The following is a 16,108-nucleotide window of genomic DNA, read 5'->3' as shown; positions in this document are numbered from 1 at the left end:
CATTACTGCCTCTACAGTTCCAAGAGGTTAATGCAACCGCTGTGTCAGATTTCAAAAAAACTTTACGGAAAAAGCAAACCTTGCAGTAATCTGAGACGACGCTCAGAAAATAAATAAAATGATCCGCCATGTTGTAGTCAACAGAAATCAGAAATCACATTATAAATATTCCCTTACCTTTGATGATCTTCATCAGAATGCACTCCCAGGAATCCTAGTTCCACAATAAATGCTTGATTTCTTAGATAATGTCCATTATTTATGTACAAGTAGCTACTTTTGTTAGCGCTTTTAGTACACAAATCCAGACGCTCGTGCAGGTACGTCCGTCAGACGAAAACTTCAAAAGTAATATTACAGGTCGAAGAAACTTGTCAAACTGAGTATAGAATCAATCTTTAGGTGTTGTTATCATAAATCTTCAATACAATTCCAACCGGAGAATTCCTTTGTTTATAGAGAAGCCATGGAAAGCAGGTCACTATTATGTGAATTGCGCATGACCAGCCATTGGCTCTCTGCCAGAGACCTGGCTCATTCAGCTCCCATTGAGCCCCACAACACAGTAGAAGCCTCATTCAAGTTTCTAAAGACAGTTGAAATCTCGTGGAAGCCCTAGGAAGTGCAACTTCATCCATATCCCACTGTGAATTCAATTCCCAGGGACTGGGTTCCCAGGGACTGGGTTGAATTCCCAGGGACTGGGTTGAAAATCAACCAATCTCAAATTCCTTTCTGTTTGGATTTCTTAAAAAAAAAAATGTTACCTTTATTTTACTAGGCAAGTCAGTTAAGAACAAATTCTTATTTGGCCATTTACTCTGGGCACCCTTCCTCCAAGCTACTCAATACTGCCCCTGCAGCCATAAGATGTTAATGACCTTTCCACAGGTGCATGTTCAATAATTAATTGTTTATGGTTCATTGAACAAGCATGGGAAACTGTTTTTAACCTCTTTAGGGTATGTGGGACGCTAGCATCCCACCTGGCCAACATCCAGTGAGATTGCAGAGCGCCAAATTCAAATACAGAAATACTCATTATAAAAATTCAGAAAAGATACAACAGCTCACGCAAGACCCCAATCAGCTCTTATTCCCTTCACAGTAGAAGCATCAAACAAGGTTCTAAAGACTGTTGATATCTAGTGGAAGCCAGAGAAAGTGCAATATGAACTCATAGACACTGTATTTTCGATAGGCAACGACTTGAAAAACGACAAACTTCAGATTTCCCACTTCCTTGTTGGATTTTTTCTCTGGTTTTTGCCTGCCATATGAGTTGTGTTATACTCACAGACATCATTCAAACAGTTTAGAAACTTTAGCTTTTAGGACTGAGTAGGAGGCAGTTTACTCTGCTTACTCAGATTTTGGACCTCTGGCTGCCTTTGACCTGTTTTTTGCATGCCCTCGGTTTCGGTCAATAAACATTTGTGACTCTAGCTGTCTGCATCTGGGTCTTATCCTGAGTTCTGATAACATTATTATCAAATAGCCACAGTAAGCTACTTGGCCACTGTTAAAACTGTAACTTAAAGTGGGTACAGCCTTAGTGTTCACAGTAAACGCAAACTCGAAGTTGCACAGAACTTTCACATCATTCAAGTTTGCGCTCAGCAGACTTGAAATTTGTTCAGTGCCTAATTTGTTTTGAGGTAACATTGGTTACAATGACATTTCAGTATAAACCGTGGAGGGCTGTGGAGTTTGGGTTATGTATAAACCATGGAGGGCTGAGGAGTTTGGGTTATGTATAAACCATGGAGGGCTGTGGAGTTTGGGTTATGTATAAACCGTGGAGGGCTGTGGAGTTTGAGTTATGTATAAACCATGGAGGGCTGAGGAGGACTGTGTAATTTAGGTTATCAAACTACATTTCTGCATGGCTGCAGCATCTGCTGGTTTCATTCTTATCATTTAACTTAATGAGTGTCTGATTTAGGGAAACCAGAGCAGTAGGCCTATAGTGTGATGCTAGCTAGATCTATTCTGAATTTTTTAAGCCACCTTTTCTATAGCTAGCTTCAGTTAGCTTCACATTCCAATTCAGGCTCCAACCACGCTACAAAGGAAGGATATTGATCCAACACCTGTAACTAACTCAAGCCAGGCCTGTATTGTTGTGTGTATACCTTGCGTGGAAAGCCCAGTGAGTCGAATGCCAATATCTTCATTGAGACAATGTTAAAAAACGCATTCCATGGACAACTAAGTTTTTGCCTAAATCAAAAGGAAAACAAATAAGTTATCCTGCAAATTCAGGCTATTGCTGCAAATAGGCTATTAGAAGTGCAGCCTTTCTTTCACTAGACTGTCAATATGGCCGTCTTTGGTTTACCTGAATGGTGAGCCACCTTCGTGTCAACGGTTATCCTGAGTTGAGTTCAGAATTGACCAAAGTTAGCTCATGAACATCTTTATCCCATTATTAGTATACTCCTCGGGTTTGTAGACTCCTCAGTCAATTACATTTGTGTAAGGGAGGAATGCAAACCTGCATATATGGCAGCCCATGGGAACTGGAGTTTGACCCTGTGGAATGATGTTACGGTATCCTATAATCACCCTGGATTATAACAGGGGGGGTTCGGAACTAAGGGACAGCATAAACTGATCCATCAAAACAGGTTCTCTGTTCTTGAAATCTTCCTTCGATTGATGTGACAGTATGTGTTTAAGACAATACACAGTAAAACTCCTGTTCAATGACACAACAACTTTATTAAATACTTTTTTTAAATTCTGACCATGATTGATTTATTTATACCCCTCTTTCATTCTAGAATGGAATCATTTTACAATTGAGCTCACAGGATACAGAACTTGTTTTTGTTTTGAAGATATATGATGATGCGTGATTAAGCAATAAGGCATGAGGGGGTGAGGTATTTCAAATCAAATCTAATGTTATTTGTCCCATACACGTGTTTAGCAGATGTTTTTGTGGTTTTGTAGCAAAATGTTTGTGTTTCTAGCTCCAACAGTGCAGTAATATCTAACAAGTAATATCTAACAATACACACAATCTAAAGTAAAGGAATGGAATTAAGAATATGTAAGTATTTGCATGAGCTGTGTCAGAGCGACATAAACTAAGATAGTATAGAATATAATAGAATAGAATACAGTATATACATATGTGTCACGCTCTGGCCATAGAGAGGTTTTTATTCTCTATTTTGGTTAGGCCAGGGTGTGACTAGCGTGGGCATTCTATGTTAATTTTCTATGTTTTGGATAGAGGAAATAAAAGAAAAAAATTAAGGAAATAAAATACAAAATGTATCCTGTCTTAACACTTGTTGAGTTTAGCTTTTCAGAGATATTGTACGCTTCAAACTTTATACATCTGAGCGATATTTGTGGAATTGCATCTAGTGTTAGTCTGGCGAAAGATACATGTCTGTCTTCTCCAGAGTCTGGGAAGGCTCTTGGATGTTGTCGGCACGTTGCATTGATAATGAAGGGGCTGCGACTTCAACGTGCTACGCTGGTATCCCCTTTTCAAATTGAAAGAATCATTAAACTAGCTACCTGTTTGTCTGTCTCTAGTTGGGGCGAGGCGAATTGATTAGGAAGCGAGGAGCGTTTTGCATGCGAATATCTCGCATGTGAGAACCAATCAAAGCATAATTTCTGGGAGGGCAAATATTGCACCAACAAAACTAGCTGCTGTCCAGACCAGTGGGACACAACACTCTCTCACTGTGTACCATGTGGAAGTGTTGGGCTGATCTAGTGTAGTCTTGTTGTTCCAGTTTTTTAAGGCCAGATAGTCAGATAAACATCACAATTTGGAGCCGTACTGTACCTTGTCATTCAAACCACTCATTTAGTCAACAAATAGTAAACACTACAATGGCCTGAATCTCAACAGCAGTAAGACATTGGTATAATAGATAGTTATACATGACGAAGAATAGAAAACAGAATGAAAACTACATTGACAATAGTTTAAATTGATGAACATTTTGCTCAAAAAGGGCCTTATTTAAATCAGTTATCCAGGTTTCACTGGTTAAGTCAAAATAGAAAATAAAATATTGCTCTCATTAGTTCATAACAGCAACAGAGTGAATCAACGTTTTAGTTCATAACAGCAACAGAGTGAATCAACGTTTTAGTTCATATCAGCAACAGAGCGAATCAAAAATAACCTTAAGTACATATTAAATCAAACATTATTTTTCATTGCATGGAAATAACATCGACTTATGACGGACCCCATACACATACACATTTTGATTGAATAGGCAGTAATTATATCACATCGTTGTGTTCAACTGCCACAAATAGTGTATCTTATGTCAGCATACAAGACTTGATCATTTTTGGACACTATTCAAATCATGGGTGGAATTGGAGTAGGGGTTGGAATGTGTGGGAAGTTCTCAAAGTGAAAATATGACTACACACACTATTTAGTTCTGTTGCTTGCCAGTGAGTGAAATAGTGTTTTTAGTGGGCGTTGCCACTGAGACTAATGCTGGCTTGACAGTAGCAGCGACAGAACCACCAGAAAGAATGCTGTGCAGAGACTGGTCTTGCTGCTTATTCCACTTGAGGTCACAGCTGGGATGGAAAGAGAAAAGGGAAACATGTTCAACTGAAAATAGGAAGAGTGTTTGTTGCCCTGTAATGTGATTAGTGAGACAGCTGATTTGCTAAATACAACTGGAACACAACTCATAAATTATTGATTCATGTAGAGATAATGGCATATGATACAATGGTGAAGAAAATACAATAATTATATTTTTAGACAATACAGTGGGGCAAAAAAGTATTTAGTCAGCCACCAATACCTATTTTCCACCATATTTTGCTAATAAATTCATTAAAAATCCAACAATGTGTTTTTCAGGATTTTTTTTCTCATTTTGTCTGTCATAGTTGAAGTATACCTATGATGAAAATTACAAGCTTCTCTCATCTTTTTAAGTGGGAGAACTTGCACAATTGGTGGCTGACTAAATACTTTTTTTTGCCCCACTGTATATTTATTTAACTTATAATAGAATACAAATAAATAAATAAATATGTTAACCTGTGTCGTTGACTCTCACTGAGGTGGGGTCAATGTTGAAAGCTGTGATTTTTTGGGCGGCATTTATTAAAACAGTGCCAATCTCCATGGAATTTGGGACGGAGGAGGAGCTGAATGCTAAATTCATAGTATTGATGATGGATCCAGAGCTGGGAACAAATGAGAGATAACATGTTAGATAGAAAGTGAGATCAATTTATATCAACATACAAAATGTAATGCAAAAAAAAAATCACCTGAATTCTGTCACAGTCAAACTGTTGAAAGAGGTGAAAGCTGATCGATAGAAAGGATCAAGCTGGAAGACAAAACAAGAAACAGATGAAGTTTAAACAAACAACTTCCTGTTGATTAAAAGCTGACTATGTAACTGTATTCTACCCCTTTCAATAGTACATTCACATCTTCATTGTTTTGGGAGGCTCACCTGAGTTTTAATCAGTAATGCTCGGGTTTGAAAGGCCTGAGAAGATGTGTTTGATAGGTCAGAGGTAAATGTCTCTCCGCTGGACCGGAACACCACAGTCACCTTAGTGAGTGCCACAACGGTAGTTTCAGTGGTTGTAGTTGTGATGATAGCAGTAGTGATGACAGGAGTAGCCGTTGTAGTTGTGTTGTTATTTGTGGTGGGCACTTTGAAGTCAAAAGAGCAGAAAAGTTACTGTACAAGCTAATGCTTTACACTGTCTGTTCTGTGTTTGATTTTTTTATTCTTCACTTAATTTTTTCTTTAAAATATTTATATTTTTTGGGCGTGGTTGCTCCAACTAGGTATTGCTTGTACTGCTTATTTGTTGTCTTGTATAGAAAATAAATCAAATAATTGTTCACAAAAATAGCTAGCTGCAGCAGTTCCATTCTCTCAGGTACCTGGGCTCTAACACTAACCTGGAGTAGGGTTCTGGCTGCACTTTGAATGACTGAGGGTTACTTTTTCTTTTTGTACCTTGTTATTTTTTGGACGTCTGGACACCTCCCTGCCCCTCCCCCCAATTTGTCATAAAAAAGTAGTATAGTTCCAGTAGTTAGCTACACGGCAAGAAATGTAATTAACTACTGAAAACACTAATTAGATATGAATTCGGTGCAACTACCACCAAGCTACTGCAAAATGTAGTTAAATTATTAGTTGAACTACATGTACATATGTAAGCATTAAATGTAACACTCAGATTTCATTCAACACTGGAGAAATTGCTGTGTATAATCGTTTTTGTTCACCCAACTTGGTTTACTCACCTTGAACAATGATGGTGGTGACATCCACAGAGAGGTTGCCAAAGGTAATGTTTGGATTGGTCACAGCCTCTTTCAGTGTATCCCTAATGTCAGTAACCTCAGGGACAGATTGAGTGGAGGTCTCATTGAACACCAGTTGGACCTCTGCCTGTGTTTCTGCATCCATACGGGAATGGAAAATAGGTCTGCAAAAGGTCATAAAAGGTCATGAACAGTGGCATGCCAAAGGTTAAAAAGAATAGAATAGAATATAATGGAATATTACGTGAATCCAAGAACAATCGTCCGGATGAAGAGGATCCCATATTTTGCTTTGTAGATCACATCGAACTGTAAGGAATGGTACAAACAGGAGAACATTTGAATGATTTAACACACACAAAAACATTTCTATATATTCCAATCCACATAGCTAAGCCCTAGTTATTAAAGATAGATATTGGGGAATATAAATAGATCTGTAGTGATGGAGACTAATTGTCGCCTGATTAGAACAAATGAAAGATGTACTTTAACATATAGATTTTCCAACAATCGCCATACATTATTGATGGTCATACACCCAATATAAACCAACTCTGAATTTCTAGGACTTACCACTGCAGTAATAGTTACTGCAAGTTCTTGGAATTGTGTACTTTGAGGGTCATTTAAAGCTCCGACAAACACTTGTTGTATGACGAAAGACACCACTGGAGCAGGTTGAAGATGTGCAGTTGTGGTTGTTGTTGTACTTGTCGTAGTAGTATGTGTTGTTGTAGTGGTTGGTGCATTGGTTGTTGTGGTAGTTGGAGCTGTGCTGGTAGTTGTTGACAGTGGTGATGCTGTCCTTGACACTGTAGTTGTGGGGGCCACATATGTAGTGGTTGTAGTTGTGGGTCTCGTTGTAGGAACGGTAGCACGAACAGGGACAGGTTCTCCAGTTGTTGTGGTGGTAGTACCAGCCACAGTGGTAGTAACAGAAGTTGTAGGAGGAACAGTACTTGTTGCAGGAGCAGCTAAGTTAAAAAATAAAATGGACATTTCCACATCTCTTTAAGGCTGTGTGGCAGTATAACACAGTCATCGTAACAGATGGAAGTATATCATGATATTCTTATATTGACATCTAAATCAGTAAATGTTGGGCTTTAATGTAATGCACATCCTGCAGCCTGTAAACAGGTTGCAACATTTCACATGGACCACTTCAGCTGAAAACCATTTCTAATGTTTACAGTACATTCAGACCCCTTGAATTCCTGCCTGCACTGAGCCTGCCTTCCATCCTGTAACTTTGCCCCACCTATCTCGATTACTGACCTCTGCCTGACCTGTCCCTGAGCCTACCTTCCGTTCTGTACCTTTGCTCTCCCTATCTGTATATTGACCCCTGCCTGCCCTTGACCTGTCTCTTGCCTGCCCCTGTTGGATTAATACACTGTTTTTACTTCAACGTTGTCTGCGTCTGGGCCTTACCTGAAATGTGTTAGTACAAACTGGCCACAACTGGGCCAGCTTCTCAACGCCATCTTCTCCCAAGGAGCCACCTTAGAGAGGTACGAGGAATTGCTTCGTGACCTTATGGACATTTTGCTGGAGCATTGTCGCCAGCGAAATGGCAATACAGGATCAACACGAAGAGTTGTCTGTGTTGCAGGACTCTTGGTCATTTTGTATCCTCTTGTCCTTTAAAAGAACAGGCCCACCGGTAGGAGCGAGTACTCTGGTGGGCCATATGGAGAACTTTTCTGCTTCTCTTACTCGCACCCCTTTTCATGCCATTCTACTGTGGGGAAACCAGTCCAAATCTCTTTGCGTCCTCATTGACTCTCGAGCCGACGAGAGCTTTTTGGACGCTACCCTGGCTTCCGATTTGAACATCCCCACTCAGCCCCTCTCCATTCCCATGGATGTTAGAGCACTGGATGGGCGCTCTATAGGCCGGGTCACTCATATTACCACTCCCATCAATCTATGGGTGTCAGGGAATCACAGCGAGACTATTCAATTTCTGCTCATCAAGTCTCCTCAGATTCCCATGGATTTGGGATTCTCCTTGCTCCAGCGACGCAATCCCCTCATCAACTGGTCTACTGGCGCTATCAGGGGCTGGAGTCCGTTCTGCCACGCCCATTGTCTGAAGTCAGCGCAACCTGCCCCGGGACGCCTTCCTTCTCGCCATTCCCGCGGAGTACCAGGACCTTCAGGTGTTTAGCAAAGCCCGGGCCACTTTGCTTCCGACACTTTGACTACAGGACTGACCTTCTCCCTATTGCCATGCCGCCCCGGGGATGTCTGTACTCTCTGTCGGGCCCGGAGACCAAGGCTATGGAGACCTACATTGGGGACTCCCTAGCCACAGGATTTATCCATCCCTCTTCCTCTCCTGCCGGCGCCGGGTTCTACTTCTTGGAGGAAAAGGACAAGACCTTGCGCCCGTGCATTGACTTCCGGGGACTCAATGACGTTACTGTGAAGAACCGTTACCTGCTACCACTCATTTCCTCAGCCTTCGAGCCGCTCCAGGGGGCCACTGTTTTTTCCAAGCTGGATCTACGGAACGCCTACCACCTGGTGCTGATACGAGAGCGGGACAAATGGAAGACCACCTTCAACATGGTCAGCAGCCACTACAAGTATCTGTTCATGCATTTTGGCCTCACCAATGCCCCTGCAGTGTTCCAGGCTCTGGTAAATGATGTTCTCTGCGTCATGTTGAACCAGTTCGTCTTCATCTATATTGATGACATCCTCTTCTTCTCCTGCTCCCACCAAGACCCCGTGCTCCACGTATGACAGGTTCTTCACCACCTTCTGGAGAATCAGCTGTTTGTGAAGGCGGAGAACTGCGAGTTCCATCTCTCCACCATCCACATTCTGGGTTTCTTCATGTCTGCTGGGAGTGTCCAGGGAAGGTGAGAGCAGTGGTGGATTGGCTCCAGCCTACGTCCAGGGTGCAGCTGCAACGTTTCCTGGGGTTTGCTTACTTTTATTGCCGCTTTATCTGGGGTTACAGCACCATGGTTTCCCACTCACCTCTACCAAGGTTCGTTCACGTGGTCCTCTGCCCCTGACCGGATGTTCCGTTACCTCAAACACCGCTTCACCACTGGTCCTATCTTGGTTCATCCTGACCCTTCCCATCAGTTCATGGTGGAGGCCGATGCTTCAGATGTCAGAGTGGGGGATGTTCTGTCCCAACATTCTGCCCTGGACCTTAAGCTGCATCCTTGTGCCTTCTTCTCCCACCGTCTCAACTCCACGGAGAGGAACTACGATGTGGGGAATCGGGAGCGTGAAGATGGCATTAGAGGAATGGAGGCACTGGCTGGAATTGGCGGAACATCCGTTCATTGTGTGGACCTACCACAAAAGCCTGGAGTATCTCCGCACCGCCCAGCACCTCAATCCACATCAATCGCTGTTATAGTTCCACTGTTACTACCCCAGAGCCCGAGACCATCCTTTCCACCTTGTGCCTGGAGACGGCACTCAGCTGGGGTATTGGGAAACAGGTTCCGGAAGGCGCAGCGGTCCCAGCCGAACCCTGGAGGGGGCCCAGATAACCGGATGTTTTTGCCTGACTCTGTCCGCTCCGCGGTCCTGGAGTGGGCCCATTCCTCCAGGTTTGTCTGCCCCTCGGGCTCCCATCAGACCCTGGTCTTCGTGCGACAACGCTTTTGGTGACCTAAAATGGTTCCGGATTTGGCCGCATTTGTTGCCGCCTGCACGGTCTGTGCACAGAACAAGACTCCCCGGCAACCTCCGGCTGGTCTTTTTCAACCACTGCTTGTCCCTCACCGTCCCTGGTCCCATATATCCCTGGATTTCGTCTCGGGTCTCCACCCGTCTGAGGGAAACACTGCCATCCTGACTGTGGTCAACCGGTTTTCCAATACATTCCTCTACACAATCTACCCTCGGCCAAGGAGACGGCCCAGCTTATGGTGCAGCACGTCATCCGGATCCGTGGACTCCCGGTGGACATGGTCTCCGACCAGGGTCCTCAGTTCTCATCCCAGTCCTGGAAGGCTTTCTGCATGCTCATTGGGTCATCGGCCTGACTGTTCTCCGGGATCAACCCTCAGTCCACTGGCCAGTCGGAGCGAGCCAACCAAGAGTTGGAGATGACCCTTCGCTGCCTAGTCTCTGCCAACCCCACCACCTGGAGTCAGCAACTGGTGTGGGTCGAGTACACCCGCAACACCCTTCCTTACTCTACCACTGGTCTCTCGCCCTTTGAGTGTTCTCTGGGCTATCCCAGCCCCCATTATTCTCCAAGCAAGAGGAAGAGGTCGGCATACCTTCGGTCCAGATGTTTGTCCACCGTTGTAGTCGTACCTGGAAGAGAGCCGGGTCGGCCTTTCTCAAGACAACCTCTAAGTATCGATGACAAGCGGACCGTCACCGGTTTCACCAGTCTTTGTGATTGTCTCCTTGTCCCTGTTTTCTAGTTTCCCAGTTTTTGTCACTCCTGCCTGCCTGCCTGCCCCGACCCTGAGCCTGCCTACCATCCTGTATCTTTGCCCTACCTACCTATTTTTCTACAACTTGATTGGAGTCCATCTGTGATATATTCAATGATTTGGAAGGTCACACACCTGTCTATATTAGGTCCCACAGTTGACAGTGGACATCAGATGAAAAATCAAGCCATGAGGTCGAAGGAATTGTCCATAGAGCTGCGAGACAGAATTGTGTTGAGGCACAGGTCTGGGCTAGGGTACCAAAAAATGTCTGCAGCATTTAAGGTCCGCAAGAACACAATGGCTTCCATCATTCTTAAATGGAAGGAGTATCCATCTCAGCAGCACTCCACCAATCAGGCTTTTATGGTAGAGTGGCCAAACAGAAGCAACTCCTCAGTAAAAGGCACATGACAGCCCACTTGGAGTTTGCCATGAGAAACAAAGGTTCTCTGGTCTGATGAAACCAAGATTTTACTCTTTGGATTGAATGCCAAGTGTCACGTCTGGAGTAAACCCGGAGTCTGCTTGGAGTCATCGAAAGACCTTCAGACCATGAGAAACAAGATTCTCTGGTCTGATGAAACCAAGATTGAACTCTTATGCCTGAATGCCAAGCGTCACATCTGGAGGAAACCTGGCACCATCCCTACGGTGAATCATGGTGGTGGCAGCATCATTCTGTGGGGATGTTGTTCAGCGACATGGACTGGGAGACTAATCAGGATCGAGGGAAAGATGAAAGGAGCAAAATACAGAGAGATCCTTGATGAAAACCTGCTCCAGAGCGCTCAGGACCTCAAAAAGGGGTGAATGTTCACCTTCCAACAGGACAATGACCCTAAGCACACAGTCAAGAAAACACAGGAGTGGCTTCTGAACAGGTGCCGTGAGTGGCCAAGCCAGATCCCTGACTTGAACCATTTGAATATCTCTGGAGAGACCTGAAAATAGCTGTGCAGGGACGCTCCCAATATAACCTGACAGCGCTTGAGAGGATCTGCACAGAAGAATGGGGGAAAACTCCCCAAAAACAGATGTGCAAAGTTTGTATCATCATACCCAAGAAGACTCAAGGCTGTAATCACTGCCAAAGGTGCTTCAACAAAGTACTGAAAGGGGTTCTGAATACTTACATGTAAATGTATTATGTAAGTGTAATATTTCAGTTTTTTATTTTTTATAATTTAGCAAACATGTCTAAAAAACTGTTTTTGCAGTGTCATTATTGGGTGTTGTGTGGAGATTGATGACGAAGAAAATAACATTTAATCAATTTTAGAATGAGACTGTAACGTAACAAAATGTGAAAAAATTCAAGGGGTCTGAATACTTTCTGAATGCACTGTGGATGCTACAAACACACAGTTCGAAGCATTAGAATGAGAAGAACTGTGGCATTCTGAGACAGAACACTCACATTATTAGCAACATGTGCATTACAGAGCAAGAGCTGAAATGTACGTCATTTTATTTGTATTTTTTCATTTTATATTAAACTCAATGTTTGAAATAAATCGCTTCACCAATTACTGTTCCAAATAGATTTGTGATGCTCCAATATTTTTTTAATAATAACTTACCACATAATAAAATGGAATTGAATTAATAAATGTGTTTACCTGTGCTGTTGACCGTCACTGAGTTGGGGTCAATATTGAAAGCTGTGATGTTTGGGGCAGCATTGATCAAAACAGTGCCAATCTCTGTGATATTAGGGACCGAGGGGGAGCTGAATGCTACATTTACAGTATTGATGATGGATCCAGAGCTGAGAACAAATGAGAGACAACATGTTAGATAGAAAGTGAGATCAATTTAAATCAACACACAACATGTAATGCAAAAAAATCACCTGAATTCTGTCACATCCAAACTGTTGAAAGAGGTGAAAGCCGATCGATAGAAAGGTTCAAGCTGGAAGGCAAAACAAGAAACAGATGATTTTTATACAAACAACTTACTGTCAATTAAAAGTTGACTGTATTGCTGTAACCTACCCCTCTCGTTAGGACATTCACATCTTCATTGTTTTGGGAGGCTCACCTGAGTTTTAATCAGTAATGCTCGGGTTTGAAAGGCCTGAGAAGATGGATTTGATAGGTCAGAGGTAAATGTCTCTCCGCTGGACCTGAACACCACAGGAACCCTAGAGTTTGCAACAGCGGTAGTTGCAGTTGTCGTGGCTGTGATGATAGCAGTAGTGATGACAGGAGTAGCCGTTGTAGTTGTGGTGGCATTTGATGCACTAGTGATGGTTGTAGTGGGTAAAGCTGTTGCAGTCGTTGTCGACACACCAGTGATGACTGAAGAGGGTTCAAAAGTTGTTGTCGACACACCAGTGATGACTGAAGAGGGTCCAAAAGTTGTTGTCGACACACCAGTGATGACTGAAGTGGGTTCAAAAGTTGTTGTCGACACACCAGGGACGGTTGAAGTAAGATCTTCAGTTTTTGTCAATGCAACACTTACAGTTGTAGTGGTTGCAGCTGTAATCGTTGTTGTCAATGCACCAGTTACGGTTGTAATGGGAACAGCTGTAACCGTTGTTGTTGACACACCAGTTACGGTCGTAGTGGGTTCACCAGTTGTTGTCGATGAACCAGTGATAGTTGTAGTGGGTTCACCAGTTGTTGTCGATGAACCAGTGATAGTTGTAGTGGGTTCACCAGTTGTTGTTGAAACACCAGTGATTGTCGTAGTGGGTTCACCAGTTGTTGTCGACAGAGCTTTGACTATTGATGTGGGTTGAACAGTTGTTTTTGTTGACTCAGTTATGGTTTTAGTGGGTTCACCAGTAGTGGTCGATGCACCAGTAACAGTTGTAGTGGGTTCACTGGTTGTTGTTGATGAAATAATGATTGATTTAGTTGGTTCACCAGTTGTTTTAGTTGACTCAGTGATGGTTGTAATTGTTGTCGACACACCAGTGACTGTCGTAGTGAGTTCACCAGTTGTTGTTGACACACCAGTGATGGTTGTAGTGGGTTCACCAGTTGTTGATGAAGACTCAATGATAGTTGTAGTGGGTTCACCAGTTGTTGTTGACACAGCAGTGACTGTTGTCGTGGGGTCACCAGTTGTTATTGATGAAACATTGATGGTTGTAGTGGGTTCACCAGTTGTAGTCGATACACTAGTAACATTTGCAGTGGGTTCACCAGTTGTTGTCAACACATCCGTGACAGTTTTAGTTGTTGTTGCCGTAACAGTAGTTGTTGATGCATCACTTGTTGTTGACACACCAATGATGGATGAAGTAAGACCAACAGTTGATGTTGATTCTACAGTGACAGTTGTAGTGGGTGCAGCTGTAACCGTTGTTGTCGACACACCAGTGACTGTTGTTTTGAGTTCACCAGTTGTTTTTGTTGACTCAGTGACTGTTGTTGTGGGTTCACCAGTTGTTTTTGATGCATCAATGATGGTTGTAGTGGGTTCACCAGTTGTTGTTGACACAGCAGTGACTGTTGAAGTGGGTTCACCAGTTGTTTTTGTTGACTCAGTGATGGTTGTAGTGGGTTCATCAGTTGTTGTTGATGAAACCGTGAGGGATGTAGTGGGTTCACCAGTTGTTGTCGATGCCCCAGTAACAGTTGTAGTGGGTTCACCAGTTGTTGTCGACACAGCAGTGACTGTTGTTGTTGGTTCACCAGTTGTTTTTGTTGACTCAGTGACTGTTGAAGTGGGTTTACCAGTTGTTGTTGATGAAACAGTGATGGTTGTAGTGGGTTCACCAGTTGTTGCCGATGCCCCAATAACAGTTGTTGACACAACAGTGACTGTTGTTGTGGGTTCACCAGTGTTTTTTGTTGACTCTGTGATGGTTGTGTTGGAATCAACAGTTGTTTTCGTTGACTCAGTGACAGTCGTAGTGGGTTCAACAGTTGTTGTCGATGCACCATTCATGGTTGTAGTTGTTTCACCAGTAGTTGTCGACACAGCAGTGACTTTTGTTGTGGGTTCACCAGTTGTTTTTGTTGACTCAGTGATGGTTGTAGTGGGTTCACCAGTTGTTGTCGATGCCCCAGTAACAGTTGTAGTGGGTTCAACAGTTGTTGTCGACACAGCAGTCACTGTTGTTGTGGGTTCACCAGTTGTTTTTGTTGACTCAGTGATTGTTGTAGTGGGTTCACCAGTTGTTGATGAAGACTCAATGATAGTTGTTGTGGGTTCACCAGTTGTTGTTGACACACCAGTGATGGTTGTAGTGGGTTCACCAGTTGTTGATGAAGACTCAATGATAGTTGTAGTGAGTTCACCAGTTGTTGTTGACACACCGGTGATGGTTGTAGAAGGTTCATTAGTTGTTGTAGAAACACCAGTGATTGTCGTAGTGGGTTCACCAGTTGTTGTCGACACAGCAGTGACTGTTGAAGTGGGTTCACCAGTTGTTTTTGTTGGATCAGTGATGGTTGTAGTGGGTTCACCAGTTGTTTTTGCTGGATCAGTGATGGTTGTAGTGGGTTCATCAGTTGTTTTTGATGAAACTGTGATGGATGTAGTGGGTTCACCAGTTGTTGTCGATGCCCCAGTAACAGTTGAAGTGGGTTCACCAGATGTTGTTGACTCAGTGATGGTTATAGTGGGTTCACCAGTTGTTTTTGTTGACTCAGTGATGGTTGTAGTGGGTTCTCCAGTTGTTGATGAAGACTCAATGATAGTTGTAGTGGGTTCACCAGTTGTTGACACACCAGTGATGGTTGTAGAAGGTTCATTAGTTGTTGTAGAAACACCAGTTATTGTCGTGGTGGGTTCACCAGTTGTTGTCGACACAGCTTTGACTGTTGATGTGGGTTGAACAGTTGTTTTTGTTGACTCAGTGATGCTTGTAGTGGGTTCATCAGTTGTTGTTGATGAAACTGGGATGGATGTAGTGGGTTCACCAGTTGTTGTCGACACAGCAGTGACTGTTGAAGTGGGTTCACCAGTTGTTATTGTTGACTCTGTGATGGTTGTAGTGGGTTCATCAGTTGTTGTTGATGAAACTGGGATGGATGTAGTGGGTTCACCAGTTGTTGTCGATGAACCAGTGATAGTTGTAGTGGGTTCACCAGTTGTTGTCGATGAACCAGTGATAGTTGTAGTGGGTTCACCAGTTGTTGTTGAAACACCAGTGATTGTCGTAGTGGGTTCACCAGTTGTTGTCGACAGAGCTTTGACTATTGATGTGGGTTGAACAGTTGTTTTTGTTGACTCAGTTATGGTTTTAGTGGGTTCACCAGTAGTGGTCGATGCACCAGTAACAGTTGTAGTGGGTTCACTGGTTGTTGTTGATGAAATAATGATTGATTTAGTTGGTTCACCAGTTGTTTTAGTTGACTCAGTGATGGTTGTAATTGTTGTCGACACACCAGTGACTGTCGTAGTG

The 16,108-nt window shown here is 43.2% G+C and overlaps 1 long non-coding RNA gene across 1 annotated transcript; it reads right to left on the bottom strand.

The window, feature by feature from the left end:
- Positions 1 to 2,704: 2,704 nt before the first annotated feature.
- Positions 2,705 to 14,186, bottom strand: LOC116375312 (uncharacterized). The gene is made up of 10 exons (XR_004211075.1): positions 12,784 to 14,186; positions 12,593 to 12,654; positions 12,360 to 12,508; positions 6,887 to 7,287; positions 6,555 to 6,619; positions 6,290 to 6,474; positions 5,478 to 5,683; positions 5,287 to 5,348; positions 5,051 to 5,199; positions 2,705 to 4,575 (listed from the first exon to the last, which is right to left on the bottom strand). It is a non-coding gene; the product is annotated as an uncharacterized LOC116375312 (long non-coding RNA).
- Positions 14,187 to 16,108: the final 1,922 nt, after the last annotated feature.

Source organism: Oncorhynchus kisutch, linkage group LG9 (assembly GCF_002021735.2).
Source record: "Oncorhynchus kisutch isolate 150728-3 linkage group LG9, Okis_V2, whole genome shotgun sequence".
In the NCBI taxonomy this organism is placed as follows: Eukaryota; Metazoa; Chordata; class Actinopteri; order Salmoniformes; family Salmonidae; genus Oncorhynchus; species Oncorhynchus kisutch.
This window is presented reverse-complemented; position numbering and strand designations above follow the sequence as displayed.